The sequence below is a fragment of the Notothenia coriiceps genome, unplaced genomic scaffold, assembly GCF_000735185.1.
Source record: "Notothenia coriiceps isolate Sejong01 unplaced genomic scaffold, NC01 NC01_scaffold00024667, whole genome shotgun sequence".
NCBI lineage: Eukaryota > Metazoa > Chordata > Actinopteri > Perciformes > Nototheniidae > Notothenia > Notothenia coriiceps.
In genome coordinates this window covers 2,972,644-2,989,290 of record NW_011357368.1, presented here as the reverse complement: position 1 = coordinate 2,989,290, position 16,647 = coordinate 2,972,644, and the positions used below count along the sequence as shown (strand labels likewise).

General features: G+C 39.7%; 1 long non-coding RNA gene across 1 annotated transcript in view; it reads left to right on the top strand.

Annotated features, from left to right (window-relative positions):
- The first annotated feature begins 225 nt into the window (after nucleotides 1-225).
- Nucleotides 226-16,647, top strand: part of LOC104955193 (uncharacterized) — a 32,965-nt gene continuing 16,543 nt past the window's right edge. The window contains exons 1-2 of the long non-coding RNA XR_799432.1: nucleotides 226-567; nucleotides 12,097-12,156. This is a non-coding gene — a long non-coding RNA (uncharacterized lncRNA). The remainder of the gene's footprint in view (nucleotides 568-12,096; nucleotides 12,157-16,647) is intronic.

Here is a 16,647-nt window from a genome sequence, read left to right as displayed (position 1 = left end):
GGGACGGAGAGTTCCACGCCAAACCGCGAACAATGCTGCCTCAGTTCGTGCGTGCAACAAAAGAACCGAGGGAACTTGTTTGAATTTCAGAGCACGTCCTCTCCTCACACAGAAGGATGGACTTTACACCCCCCCCCCCCCTCCTCCTCCTCATCATCCCCTCCTCCCTCCTCATCCCACCCCACCACCAACAGGGGGAAAAACTTGCACACTCTGAGAGCTTAACTGTGCATGCACTTTTCTATTTGGCGCTTGTAGACGTTATGGGAAAGTTGTCTCTCTCCCTCATCTCGCTCCCTCTCCCCATACCGCCCTCCTCCTCCTCTTCTTCTATCATGTGCTTGGGATATGCTCATGCTTTGCACAGAGCAGCCGAAGCACGTCTAATGCAGGCTACTGAGTGTTAGCGGCAATTTTAAAGTGATGCCCCCCCTCCCAACCACATAATACGGCTGGGATACTTGAGGGGACCATATCACGGTACACACGGACCCAACTGAACACTAGTGTACTTCTCCTGCTTGGGACGCTTTCTGGACGATTGCCGTGAACTGACTCTCCTAGGAAGTAAGTGCAACTTTCTGCCGGTGTTAATAGGCTGCGTAGAGGTAATTGTGTGCGCAAAGGTTTCCAATGTGCGTAAAAGTTAAATAAATGCTGTCGATTAGAAAAAGTAGGTGTAGTTGTATCAATAGTTTATCAGGACTGTTGAGGCGTAGGCAGAGTGCACTTGTTTGGAATTAATTGTGAAGTTTGTGACTGGGAATATTTTCTCAGTTTGGAATCAGGACACACTGATTAGACTTTTTGCGCATTTTAGCATTAAATGTAAACTGACCGGTAACTTCAGGTGTGTGAAATAAATGTATATCAATATAGTTAGTTGGCTTTAATATGGTGCACTTTATGGACAGTTCTCGTTCATTCTGAAATAAATGTCACTTTAGACTTTATTCGACAGTATCCCTAGCAGAATGTGCAGTAGTTCCTTTAACTTTAAAAAGGAACATCTTGTTAAAAGTGGTATTGCCTGAAATTATCAATATTATTAGATCTATATGACAGCAAGACACTGTCTGTGGCTAGAGGGACTTGATAAAGTGTTAGTTATGATTTCGGGAGCGAAGTGTGACTCATGTACGCGCAGAAACACTTCAGCAAACCACATACAAATTGCTTAGCAAGATTTTTTACATACTTTTAACAAGAGATTTGACAGGTAATAGTAATTGGCTTATATGAAAAAAGGTCAGCAAAATTGCCACACAAGATATGTAACAAAGCGTGTATGTATTGTTTATCCATGAGATATTGCGCACTAATACCTCGTTTGTTTAAATAATATAGGTTACAATGCGAACAGAATAATGCACTTATGTTATTATTTTGGCATCTCGGCAATTAATTAACCCTCACGGATATACAGCTTATTAAAACTTCAAGTGGATCAGCAGTTTGTGCGTTTAAAAAATGGTGTGATGTGATTAAATCATGGCCTCTGTGTGGGAGGCCTATTCTGAAGCCTCCTTTACCCTAATGAGGTGAGCTTTATAATGTTGATCTTAATGATATCAGGTTGGCCTTACAGTCTCATATTCATCAGATCCAGATCAGGAACACAAAATGATTGTGAACGTGTGAAAATTGGCACTCAAGAAATGAAGAGATGAAATACGCATGGATACGAGGATTTGGGATAGTATGAACAGTTGATATACATTCTTGTATATGTGGCAGGTGTATAGTTTATTTAGAAAGGAATGACTGAAACATAGAAATATGATTGCAATAGCTTTGGCTGGACATTTGAGAGACTAAGTGCTATTTATAGTAAGTAGTTCCTTATTGAAATGCACATCCTGTGACTCATATTTGCTCATTAAAACACCTCCGCTTGCCCCTCCCACCGACGAATCGAGAGTAAACTTGAAAGCCAGATTTAAAAAGTGAATGGGACACAAACAAAGAGGATGATGCCATTGACAAATAGACCGGTGTTAATTTGTCACCACCTGATACTTCTCCTGTCACACGCACGCATGCACTCTCACATAAGCCCTACCTCTCCCACACACACATTCATTAAGTTGATTACTGTCCGAGGCTAACTTTTTGCTGAATAGTAAGTGATACATGGACATCGATAATCAAAGTTGTGCATAATGTACTTAAACTGACCTGCAGTTTCATGTAATCCTGCGCATGGTGCATCGCATGTTTCACTGCCAGTTATTGTTGACCCACTTCCAAATAGCCTATATTAATCAATTAGTGCGAAGCATTCGTTCACTTCTTACACTTCTGTGGAAAAGTGAGCGGCTTGACACGCGTACACGGTAAAGCTCTTGGGCTTCATTTAGCTCTGAAGCGACATCGCCAGCCTACCTGAACAGCATTGTAGTCTACCGTTCGGATGCGACGATGACAAAAACACAGGGTTTGTAAGGAATCGACGCGAAATCGAGAACGTGAGAGCCATTTAACCACAGTGATGACTGTTAGACTATATGAGAAGGAGCGCAATAAGCGAGCGAGTGATGTGTTATTGCGATGAGAAAATGCAGCCTGCATTGGATAGAAAGAAGAAGCCCAGGCAGCTCCAGGATGCTGTCTTCATAGAGTTGTTTCATTTTTATTAAGCAGTTGAATCGCTCTCATTCTGTGTAAAAAAAAACATAGGGTTGCCCTGCCATCCATTTTCATCCCTGTGTGAGAGAAGGTGTGCAGACTGCTCGATGCAAGGCGGACTTATTCCAGCGCGCTCAGTGTAATGGATGGATATTGTGCATGCATTGATAGGAGGGTGCATTAGCGATTTTTTTCATGACATCATCGCAGTTACATTGTCGTGGTCCGAGGCCTTTGACCTCACCGGGGTTGGTCCATATTTTGGCCACCCCCAGCCCCCTATCGTGTGGGGATGGCCCTTATTCCCCCACTCTTTCCACACCGCCCGGCCGTGCAGCAGAACGGACCCTTTGGCAGTCATCGGCTTTATCTCTCCTTAAATACACGCTGGATGTGAACGGACAACATGACACTCTTTGGCCAAAAAACAAGCTCCTGTCTTCATAATCCGAAACATTTGCGTCGTAATTCCTTGTGCCGTCATTGCACTTTTCACAGGAAACCGGATTTCCCCCTTCACTACCGTGTTTCTTCTCCGCCGGCCTCACAGGATATCTATTGCTACTGCCACAACGACTTAATAGAGGCGAAAGAGCCTTTTGTGGGATTGGAGCTATTTGCATTGCAAATTAGGGCCCCCTGTGCAAGGATGACTGCACCTTACCCGCGATTTTCAAGGCCTACTTCAACTCAGTAGGCTAATATATGGTAATGTCAAGTGAATATGACATTAACATTGGGATTATATATCATTTTTTCCGAAGAATTGCTGCCCTTTTACGCCGGGTGTATAACAGTTCGGGCTGTGCAGTATGGTCTTCAATGGCAAAAAGGGAATATAAGGAATATAATGCACAATGTCGAAAAAGCAACACTGATGACTTTTAAATAGACCTCGGAGAGATGGAAGCCCGGGGACCAGAAGAGGAAACCTACATGTGGATTATTGCTGAAGATTGGGAAGTAGGTTGTTATCTTTGGTTATCTAGCTGTATGAGTGTTCTGCTCGTCATAAAGCTAGATAACCGAAAGTAAAAACTACTTCCAAACTCATCGAGGACTTGTGGACTCGTGACATATAATGGAAAAGAGATGTGCTATTCATAACTTTATTTTGATATTAGTTTTATTTTTGCTTCTCCCCACCCCCCCAATGCATTTATAAATGTTCGCCAATAAGGGGCATTTTTGTTTGTGCACTTTGCTTATTTGTTTGTTTGTTCCTATTGATTAATAACTTTCAGGTGGCATAATGTAGGCTATATAATATTTTCGTAAACTCACACACACGCACACACACAGACACACAGACAAACAAACAAACACACACTTCTGTTAATACAGTTTATATTTTAAAAGTTTTAGGTATTTCATGAGGATGCAAGAGTGACATTTAGGGTTTCTGTGGAAACCCACGTGCGATACAGCATGATCGAGCCCGGCCAGGAAACGGCGCTGGCATCCCAAAGAGTAATAATTAGGACGTATACAGAACTGACACAAATTGAGAGAGAAGGAGAGAGAGAGGTGGGGGAGTTGGGGTAGGAAAAGGAGGGAGGTGGCAGAAGAGGGAGCGGAGAGGGAGGAGCGGGAGCTTTGAGTGAGGGATTGGGGAAATATGGGGGTGGGGGGTCGGGCCTGCTTAATTGATTCCGTTAACCGCAGTGCAGGAGATGTGAACGACTGGACGATCCCATTCCCACGCTCGGTGGGGCAAGTGGCAATGCCATGCCCAGGCCCAATGTGACAGACAGCGCAGTGAGGGCCTGGAGGGGCTGGGAGGGGGGATGGGGGGCGACAGGGGTCATGAAAAGACGTCAAGTGCACCAGACTCATCTGCATCCCCAAAGAAAGAGGCGACGTTTCCCAGCCCCAGCCGACGCGGCGCTCCTAAACTTGGAGTAGTAACGGTCTTGAATGCGTAATGTCTCGCCAATTGTACTGATAATGAGGACTTTGGGTCATTATCTTAAAACTATGCGGGTTTATGAATTTGAAAGAGATGGGCTGCAACTCCTGCAGACCCACTTCACTGCGCGGATCCTGGCGTTGTAGGCTGCTCATTCTTCTAAGAATTAGTAAAAAGCACAGATAATGTTGCATAATAATGGGGCATTTCAAGGTGCCATTTATGTGCATTATTTGTATTTGATCTTGAACCCTAAACGGATTTAAGATCAAGGTTGCTGAGAGGACATTTGTTAGCAGCATTTATATAGGCTATAGGCTACAACATATATTTTTGGAACAAAAAAAGTGCAAATTAGATCAGCAGTTTTAAGGATAACCCTAACGCTCACTTTTAATGGTTTCCATTTTATCAGACAAAAGATTATTTGGCCGATCTCAGATAGGCTATGCCTGAAAATATATTAGGCTCTGTTTGCCGCGAATTATTTAATGAGCACAATCTAAAGCACAAGAACACTGTAATAAGAATGTAACACTTATAGCTGAGTTGCACAATTGTATTATAAATAAGTGATATAGTCCTCCCCTAACTTATCCACACAACGTGAGGTGGCTGTTGCACTTGGCGACTGTTTCATACGTCATAAGCTTCTTCCGGTGCAAAACCACGTGTTTAAAACCGTCTTGATTAATTAAAAAGACATTTCAAATAATTGTTTATACAATCTTTGTATAAATGTTTATGTATTATAATTTCCATGTTTTAAAATGTCTGATTGAGTCATAGTTGAAGTTCACAATATGTTCAGAAATCTGTTCTTCTCTTTTCGCAACAGAGGATTATTCAAGTGCAGTGTTAAACAGAGCCGCAGTGGCTGAATTCAACACCTCCTTTACTGAAAAGGTCTCTTGCCGACTTTCTCACACCATCAGACAAAACTAGTGTCTCTTGTTCCCGACCCCCATCAAAGAAGCCATACAATAACAGGTCGTTTACCAGAAAGAACATTTGAGAACACAGTTTGGGTTGAGCAGTGAAAAAAAACAAGTCTTATTGTCCTCGGTTAAGTCGATTAAAATAGTTGTCTAGTTTTATGAAAGGGAACACTGTTTTCAAGTCTGGGGGTCACACTAAATGTCAACACAGAGGACGAAATAACTCAGTATCTGTAACCTAGCCCCCAGCACATGCACATTTCCATTGCAGTTGTTCTTTTTTTCTTACAAATGTATTCTTAAAACAGTGCCAGATTTTGGTTCTTAACTCAAACAAGAAATGTAATTCAATTTATTTTTCTATTTTTATCAGATCCAATAGATTTGTAGATTTTAAGAAGTTTAAGTCAGTGTAAAAACCATAAACTAAATCACTGACTTTATCATCCCTCTACAAAACGAACCTTTAGGTCCATCCTTAAAAGCATAATATAAAAAGGACCTTAGTCCACTGAATGAATAGCGAATGTGAAGCAATGCTGTGATGCACTGTACTGGCAGAGAGCAGCATCACATGTCTCAAACAGCTGCAAATCACACCTGCATGCATCTCTCTTCACAGTCTCTTTTAGTACTCATGGGTTGCATGGAGGAGAGATGCAGTGTGGGTTGGCAGAGGTTAGCATGGTGCTTACTGTCTGTCTCTGGAGATTGAGTAAATCTTTCTAATATGGGTAACATTACTGCTTTGTATGAACACTGACAGCCACTGCTGCCTTAAAATAATGAACTGCATTCTCTATCAGTCGACTCTATATCAATCATCAATATCATTTCAAATTCACCTGAAAGTGTAAAGGTTCAAACTATTTCTCGGTGTCTTTATAAATGAGGCTGAACTGTGTCTTCTAGTGTGAAGTTGACAAAAGTATGATTTTATATTATTATTTATAGATGTGTCCCTGCCATACAAGCATGTTGGGAAAAAAAAGGACCTGCTATTCCGTTCATGGAGACCCATTTCCATATAAAAAAATATATATAGCCGTGTAATCTGACTATGCGTGTTGAAATGGGTGGTGACGGTTCCCTTTCCTTCTCCTCAGTAAATGGGGGCTATGTGCTTTGCTCTGCCCTCCTTCCACGCTGACAACTACAGTGTGTCGCAGCCATTGTTGTCACGTGATATGTTGAGTAACAAAACCATGGCGACCATGGAAGGTGTTTTCATATTCATTTGATGGGCAATCAGCATATTTTATGCGAGCGTGCCCAGGGTTTTTATTTGCGTCCACTGTGCCTCTGTGCTGTGTATGGCAGGTGCAGTAGCAGGTTTATAATATGCATCGGGCCAGGGAAATTTCTGTTGCAGACAAAGGATTTGAATATAGTTGACATAAGGGTGACATTCTTTAATATGTGCTGCGTGGCTGTATTTATAGTTACTCCCAGAATGTTTTGCACAAACAAATTGGTAAGATATATGGCTTATTTTTCAATAGGAAAAGTTGTCATACTCAGAGCTACCATGAAGTGTCATCTGCCATATTAGCCTAGACAGTCAAACATGTTTAATCCAGAGAAGAAATTCAGGACTATATTAATGCTGCTATGGCTTGTGGTGGGGAGCATCCTCCACGTGTATCTACATATATATGCATGGATGTATGTCTTGGTTTGCATGATGTGTATGTTTTCCTGTGTGTTTGTCTCAACGATTAACTGACGGAGGCGTCTCGGCTAGCTATAGTGAGGCCACTACATCATGTTGATGAAAGGGAACAATAGCTGTGTCTCAGTCAACAACGTCTGTCTGTCTGGCTTGGGCCATGTCTCTCTCTTCCTCTGGGTGTGTGTGTGTGTGTGTGTGTGTGTGTGTGTGTGTGTGTGTGTGTGTGTGTGTGTGTGTGTGTGTGTGTGTGTGTGTGTGTGTGTGTGTGTGTGTAAAGTGCTGTATGCAAAAAAACATTAAGCCACTAAGTGCCTCTTTAAATTGTTCAATTTACACATTTTAGTTTATAATATGTTTCCTGTTAGGTAAACTTACATCCACTGGTTTGTTGATTTAGTCAAAGTTTCTCTAATTGAAGCCATAATGTGGTTGTTCAATGAGTTGTGCGAATCTGAGGTTATGGTTTCCATATAAGGCAAAACAGATTCTGAGAATATAAGGGCCTTTTACACACATACTGACACACACTAACCCTCAAAAGGTGTCATCGCCTTCATTAATGGTGTCACTGGCGATTTAAAGGGATCTGATCGACCTACTCCATAACAGAGCAGTCAGCCATAATTTGCCAATAATCCACAGAGGAATGTCATGGTTGGACCCTTTTTAATGACATCATGCATGGCCACTTGAGCGTCTTGTGGGGAGCAGCGGGCATGCTGTGCTCTGCCACGCTGTACGGCCCTCCTCATCAGCTAACTGCATGGATATGCACGGCCAACATGCTGTCAGAGATCTATTCCATACATTGCATTATGTGATCGTCTTCGAAAGTGTTGTGTTGTATGTATGGGCTTGTTATCTGGAATTAGCAGATTATTCAGCTCTTGTGGTATTAAAACGTTGTCTTTGATAGTTGACAGTTGGTAGTTTAGAGTTTTACCACTAAGTACAATTTCAGCTGAGAATACAAATTCCCAGAAAATGTATGTACAATATAACACTACATACATGACTGAGATACATTCTTCTGACATTGTGATTGTGTTTCCACAGTTGCAAACAAAGTGAAGCAAAAATGATGTTGTCCCTAAAATGAAACCACTAACATCTTATTGGCCAAACTATTGTTTTATCAAAATCAAATCTCCATCAGTATGCTTGCGAATCTGCCACAACACTACAGTCTACATTCCCCCTTTATTTAAGTGCTGACCATAGAACCAATCACTGCAAAATGTCTAAATTAAGAGTCAAGGAAAACAGAGGAAAAGGATATTTTGATATAAGTCTTGAGTATAAAAATACTCTAAGATTATGTTGTTTTCTAAGATGTCTTTAATTGTGTACTGTATTGGCTGATAATGGCATCCACAGTGCCTCAACATTTAAAATGACTAGGCATTGTTGCTTAAACCATACAACTGGTCATATGATCATACTTACATTCAACCTACATATGCTCTTTTTATTTTAATACAAAATACAACTGTTTAAGTTGTAAGAGGAGGAAGCATAATACGCTATGCCACATGTTTCTCTTTGTACCTGTATTTCCAACCATAATAATGCTTCAGCTCTGTAGCAGCATTGTTAGATGTTAATACTGTAGCAGCAGAAGTGCACAATAAGGCTGTGTGCATAAATGCTATTTTTACACTCCAGGTCTAAAGCTGGCTGTCAGCCTGTCTTCCAAGATATTTGTGCTCCGCTGGCTCTTGATTATGCAAATACTATGCACTATAAATAAATTAGTATAATTGCATCTGAAATATGCTTTGAATCTTTCTCGAAGATGAAAGGGTGTAAATAATATATTTCGTGTCACTGCATTATTCATCCTCTATTAATTACAAACATCGGGGGCCTCTCACCATGCTATATGCTATTCTCTTATTTTAAGTCATCGACATCTTATTTTTGTATGTACAGTACACCGTATACGGCGACGATCTCACAGTATCAAGTCATTTGTTTCTAAATGATGAGGCTAATTGTCTAACTGTATTTACCCTCAACATCCCATTAGTCAACGCTATTAACGTTATGCAGTTTCCAAACCTTAATTATCTTTTATTGTTGAAATGGTAATTCATGTTTGAACAAGCTCTGACTCTATAAAAAAACAACATACCTGTATTCATTGTCTGAACACCCTGAATTTTTCTTTTTCTGAAGTTATGCATAAGCAGGTCTATATTATCATTTCATAGAAGAGGAGTGGCTTCGGAAAACATTAAATAAGCATAAATACTGCAGTGGTGCCGCCACTACAATTAAAATATGGCCGTCTTTGCGCTCTTTGTAGAGCATACGATATTGAGGCCTAGATGCAATTTGAATACGGGGAACCATTTGAAAAATATATGCTGTTCGGCAATTAAATTATATGGGCACTCGGACTAGGGAGCCTGTTCCACTGAATATAGAATAGTGAGCAGTGGTTGCTACGCTCGCATTAGCATCTGGCCCTTTTATGTAAATTTGATGAGAAAGGACTCATGCATATACGCCAGGGCTGGGGTGTACTCGCCTAATATCCTTATTAGAGAGGGATGAATTAAATATTTATCAGGGGGGCTAAGGGTTAGGAAGGGGGGCCTGTCCTGTGTTGTCGTGAGGACCCGAGGTGGAAGAAGGGGGAAAGGGAGGAGGAGGTTGGCTTTCTGAGTGTCTCTCTCTGCCTCAAGGTGCCACCATCTTAAGGCGTTTGGCAGTAGTGAGAGTGTGAGGAGGGTAGACCTAAAATGTCCGCTGGCATAGACACGTGCACGCATACACATTAACGCATACAATTTCTGTGTGGTATGAATCGCGGGGCACTGAAAGTGGATTATTCATTTACTGTCATCGGCCTCTCTGCATGCTGAACGTTTCATTTGCATGTATTAATTTCCTCGATAACTGTCACCGACAAGATCGGAATGTGTTTAGCTTTCGGTTGCACGCCGTTTATTGGGTAAAAGCGCTAATACTTGCACCATCATCAAAACCAAACAAGTGTTTGGTAATATTGAATCATTTCAATTAAGCATTTCAATTTATTTAGAGCCCAATAATCAATTCGCTAATTGGATTTTATTGAGTCGAGTTTAACTAAACATTGTTATGCGACATAAAAATCATTTATATTTGAAACTATTTAATCTAAGATGCATTTATGTGGTAATTTAAAGTGATATAATGTCCATTAAATATATTGATTGCCGTCATCTTGAACGAGTGCCTGCCATCTTAAGGTGCAACACATCATAGAAATAAAAGTCAGTGTATTGTATTTATGACGAATGTATCAGTGTACTAACTTCAATCTCAAGGATAAAGGTGCAACATTTTACCTTTTGGGAACAGTTACTGATAAAACTCTTTTTGTGAGAGTATTTCTCGAAAATGTAACGCCAAAAATGACAGTAGGATTGCGTTAGAGCAGAGAAAATAAGTCGGTGACAATATTGCCAATTTATGTAAATCAGCGCTATACTGTTCCCCTATCATTTTCTGTCTCCTTCTCTCTTACTCACTATCACTGTCACATACACACACTGTAGCTGACCTCTCCTATCTGTTAATTATCATAAATTTGCTTAGTGAGGCGGCATACACACAGGCACAGGCACACACACACACACACACACACACACACACACACACACACACACACACACACACACACACACATTCACTGGTTTGCAACACAACCGCAAAACACACTCAGAACATTGTGGAACATTGCAATGGGGAGTATAAGAATACGCCCTGGGTGAAGATGTTGGTTGTTTATTATTATCACTGAATTAATAATTGAATTTAAAGATAATGGTTGTCAGAGGTTTATGTTTTTTTATTCTTTTATCGGGATCCTTGATTTTTATGTATATATTTAGAGTTTGTATTTTATATAAAATATAAATAAAATTGAGAACACAATCATAATAATCTTGTGTGGTTCTGTCATTGTTTATTGCCATGCAGCACTGTCATGACATTGTGTGTGCCTGTGCAAGTGTTTGAATATGATGTGTGTGTGAGTGTGTGTGCACTTTGAAACAGAGCTCTAATAAAATGTGGCATCTGTCAGTTTGATATTGACATGTCATAAGAGCCTCACAATCACTGGGGAACATAACCCAAATGAAATCCAGAAAACAAAAATGACGTAGCGTCATAACCACCACATGGTAATGCAATGTACTTATCGAATATGTAATATATGAGACCAGTTATTAAGGTTCTCGTTTATCATTTAAAGATCCATCCAAGTTCATCGGCATGTTGCTGTGGGAGGTCAATCATTTGGTTTAAAAACGAACCAAAGACTGATGAAATCTATCATGTTTACCTTTGACCTCAAACTGGGCTTGTCCTTTAGCCTTGACATTTGACTTGTAACCTTTTCACTCCAGTGAGAGGAAGCAGAGGTCAAGGGTGGTTTGGTTCAACAACATGGCTGCTGACACTGAGTTAGTATTCACCAGCATTTGACTGGATAGATTCACAATTTCTAAAATTATCAAAATGTTAATATGACATAGTTAGGTATAATTTATACCAAAAGTACAACTTTAGAGCTCTAGGTTAACATTTACAGTATTTCTGATATTAATAAAGTCTTAAAAGGTGTATACCTCCAATGACCTTCACATTATCTGCAAACCAGAAGCTCACTTGCTATAAAGATATCAAGTGAACTTACTTCTTAGGCAAAGTGTAAAGGTTGAGAAGACGTTTGCACAAAGTTATTGCCAATTTGATTTCCTGTCAATTTAGCGATGGTAAATGCTACCCCCTGTTTCCTTACTCTACCATATAACTGCGTGTTTGCTTTTCCCTCTTTTATTTTTTTGTGGAAACACGTTAATTGTGATTTGCTCAAAAAGAGCAACTCAACATGTAAAGGTTAACTCTTGGTAAATGTATTCACTCTCTGCCTTTTTGTGTCTTTGCTGTAGTGATGGAGAAATTGAGCTGTGGAGAACTGAAGGCAGCAGGAAGTAGAAGACCCCCATGAGGTGAGCTTTGGTTCATAAACAAAAATGCAGAAATGTGTGTGTGTGTGTGTGGGGGGGGGGGTCTTTTTGAGATTATTGCGACCACTTGTAATTAAAGGACACAATCAAATAATTGATAATCAATCTTTACATTTCTGATTAAATGCTGAGCATCATAATCACCATTATATTTTAAATGTACAAATCACACTGTTGTTGAACAAAAAAAAACACATTGTTTAGGATTACTTACCAAACACATGGATTCGATTTTATTACACAGTGTTTAGGATTACTTACCAAACACATGGATTCGATTTTGTTCGGACACATTTTGATACAAAGTATTACAAAACATGGTCAAAAATGTTTTTCTTGGCAGAGTTTTATTTTTTCGAACTGTGCCTATCTTTGCTGATGTGTGAGTCTTTGTCCATGTGTGTCTGTTGGCCTGCAGCAAAGTTAGCTCATGTGTGTGTTGGATAGAGGCATGGATGTTAGTAATGGTCCAGAGGACACAGTAAACAGAATGGCAGTGGTTTGAAGGGAGCTCAGGCGATGTGCGCAATATCAAATCCCATGACCCACTCTTTGCCCTGTGGTCCATAACAAAGACAAAAGCCCAGGGGAAACAGAGGTTACTGTTCACTGTTCAACACAACACAACACACATACGCACCAACAGTAGCTATAACCAGGAAGTGATTTCAAACTGTTCCTGTGGCCATTGAAATCCATGCGGTAACAGTAATCAGTGCTCAGCCCTAGCACTGTTTGCATTGCGTGCAGGACATCTCGCTCCATCAATTAGAACCACAGCCTTTTTAACATGTGACATTATGTGTTATTGAAACGATAGAAACAATTTAATGAGCTGAGATGTGTTCATGACAAGGACACATTTATCACATTAGTTGCAAACAGCAACCAATCGCCGTCTGTGCTGTCTTTATTTCAACTTTGACCACATTTTTCCGACAATTAAGTGACCTCTAAAGCGGCATTGTTGGTTCAAAGTGTTAAGATAAAAGGTGTACACACTGTGCACAACTAGCTGAAACGTTTTACATCTGCTAGTGTCAGCTACAAAAATATAACAGCACTATACTATGCTTATAATAAGACAATATTTTGCAGATAAAATAAGACCACACAGTGGCCTCTTTGGTAGGAAGAATCAAACCAAATCAAAACACCCCATTGATTCAACAAGTTCTGTTTTGAGAGTTGAAAAGTTGATTTCTTAGTGATGCTAGAAAAAGAAAAGAAAAGTGGCTAAAGAGAAGAGGCATGTCAGCACCCATGGGCCTCAGTATACTCATCCTAATTACTCCCAATACTGTCTCACACACATTTGGTGGACTGCTCAGAAGGGCCAATTAGAAAGGCAGGGCAAGTCACTGGGTAAGAAAAGGTAGTGCTCACGTCTGTAGCTCCATCTATACCACAGAGAGATGGAGCCTTATATCAAATTCTGCAGTATATTTCCACAAAATTACCCTGTTGGCATGAAATTAATGGTTTTACCACCATAACATTGATTTGAATAGAATATGTTATAGCTGACCATTGGCATCTTTCTGTATGTACTATATACATATTTTCATTCCAGCATAACTTCAGTGTGCAGAGTGTAGCCAGGATAATTTCGATAGGTGTTTAAAGGGCTAAAGTGAAACCCATTAGCCCTCTGTGAAAGAGGATGTTGTTACCTGAGACTTCAGAACTGTGTCATTGTATAAAGAGGTAGGTCAACAGCTTTTCAGTTTTTCAACACTTGGCTGAATAGCATTAAAAGCTGACTTTTGACTTTAGTTTAATTGGGTTTCACTAGATAATTGAATAACTGAAGACCATCTGCTGAGAATCTTTGCAAACATTTTCTATACATACAAAACTATCATCTTACATATCCTTCCTTCTGCTAAAAGTCTAGCTAAAAGTGTGTCAGGGTCATTAGACCCCTATATCTGACTTTGCATTATTTAGTTTGAGAGGTAGGCTTTTTTATGAGTAACCCCCCCACCCTCAGCCATTACCTGTGTGCAGAATAAAGCAAGGTCATGGGGCTTGAAGCTGAAACAGGAACCCAGAGCACCTTTTCTATTTTGCAGTATTTTGTGAGACAATATCAAGAAAGGCTAAGGACATGGACATTTTACAATCAATGTATTTCTCTCTCTCACTCTCTCTCTCTTATGTGTATGGTCATGATTGATATTATTTCAAGCTCAGTCAATAAAAAAGCATATAGCATATAAGGAATATTAAAAAAGATCCCCCATAAAAAAGACAGTATGTTTAATATGCATTATAGTTTGTTTATATTGCACTGCCTCATTTCCTATTCTATACTCATAATCATTTATCAACCATGCATATTTAGATTACAGCTGCTTACTATTATGGTGCCAGCGGGGGTAAGTATTTAAAATGTGGCGCCCGTATTCCTGGATATTATCCCTCCAGTCTAGTAGGCCGGCTTCTGCATCATCAGTGCAAGCCCACAGCGATTAATGAAGTCGTCTGCATGTGTCTGCATGATTAAGGAGTGTTAAAGCGCCAGCGTGTGTGTGTGTGTGTGTGTGTGTGTGCATGTTGTCTCGAATAATACAACAGAGAACAAAAGACACCAGAATACAATGAGGCTTGCAGTAGGTATAGGTCCATTCACAAACATACAAATAAACACTTTTGCACAGTAAAGATAATATGGTAAATGCAAAGGTGGAATTATTCATGATGCCAGCAATTATAAATGATGACTAAAAGTTGGAGGCCACAGAAGGAGTACAGTATTTATGAAAATATTGTAAAATAGGTGAAAGGCTTTTTTTCTTTTCAATGATTTAGTTTCAATCTATAATTTTCCTTTTTCCTATTTGTGAAGTAATTCCATATTTCATGCTTGGATGCAACCTCTACCCCGTGCTATATATTGCAGATGCTCATGCCTCTTAGCGATAGCACACTATGTCATTTCCATGGTTGTTCAAAGATTCCACAAAACTAGGACATACTCATTTTTCTTTTCCTCATTCTGATGCACCACATTATTATTGGTGTAGCATGGGATGAGTCTGGTATTTGCAGAAATCTCTTCTTATCAATTTAAAATTAAATCAGATTAAAATACAGTTTTTTTTAAATGCAAGTAGCTTTCATAGGGCTGTGTAATAGCGATGGGGAGGGATGGTTTCTTCTGCATCATGATACAGTCAGAACAAAGGATATGCACATTGTAAAATCATGCAAATTAATGCAAATCGATGGCAGCAAGGAATAGCGAAGTGGCAGGAGGGGAGTTTGTATAAGCAGAGGGATGCCAAGGACTTTGTATACACTTGCCGGACAATCTAAGTTGTGGCAGACAACTACAAATATATGTGTTTTAATCTGATTCAAATTTTTGTGTGTTCAGCAAAACAAGACTACTTAATTTCCTCTGCATACAAGTACTGAATGCACCCCAGTACGACTCCTAAGGCCTAAACGATATGTACCTTTTTGTTTACTTTTTGCATAATTATTTTCCTTATTTCATAATGCAACAATATGCCGTGTTCGCTGAAGAGGCTGTCGTAAAACAAAATGGATGCAAATGTGATACAATATCTGCTAATAGCATTGCAGTAATTGTGTCTGTGTGTGGGGGGAATATTTATACCGTAGTCGTGTCTCAGAAAAATGTAGAGCAGACATTAACACCAGCGCTAATGAAAGTCCTCCTCACCCTCCCAGTAAATATGTATCAAACATGTGACATTTCCTCGAGTGCGTTCAGTAACTGGGGGGATTTAGGTAATGATGAACTGGGTCTGTCTCCACAGTAAGAACAAGATTCTCCACTTATTTCCCTGGATATTTGATTTGGTTCTTACCATAAATATTTAAAACACTAGTAGGGTTACCTATATACTGTGCCAAGACAATATTACAGATGCATGAGCATAGAAAGTGCAAAAACATTCATTTGAGTATTTACAACTTTAAAGTCCAGTTGCTTCCATCCTAAATTATATATCATGTTTACATTAATACATTATACAACACAACAGTGTGTGTGTGGTATAGAATTGCGTGTGTATTTAATCGCAAATAAATTAAACATTTTAAATCCTAATTTGTAGATAAATACAAGAAATATGGCAAAAAAATCATAGTTTAGAAATATTGTAATCTTTCAGAGCAAGTATTTTGGTATTTTGGATTATTCACTATAGCAATCACCTTAAATCAATGCTAATATCAACATCTATTGCATTCAGAGGTGTCTTGCCATACAAAAATCAGCAGTCAATTGGTTTCAACTTGCGTAACATTTTTAATAAAAATAATTACGCCCTTCTTTCAGACACACACACACACACACACACACACACACACACACACACACACACACACACACACACACACACACACACGGACTAACACGCAGACACAATATGGTTGGGGAGTAAAAGGGGGGAGGGCAGAGACAGACATTCACAATTGTGCATAATGATGTTAACA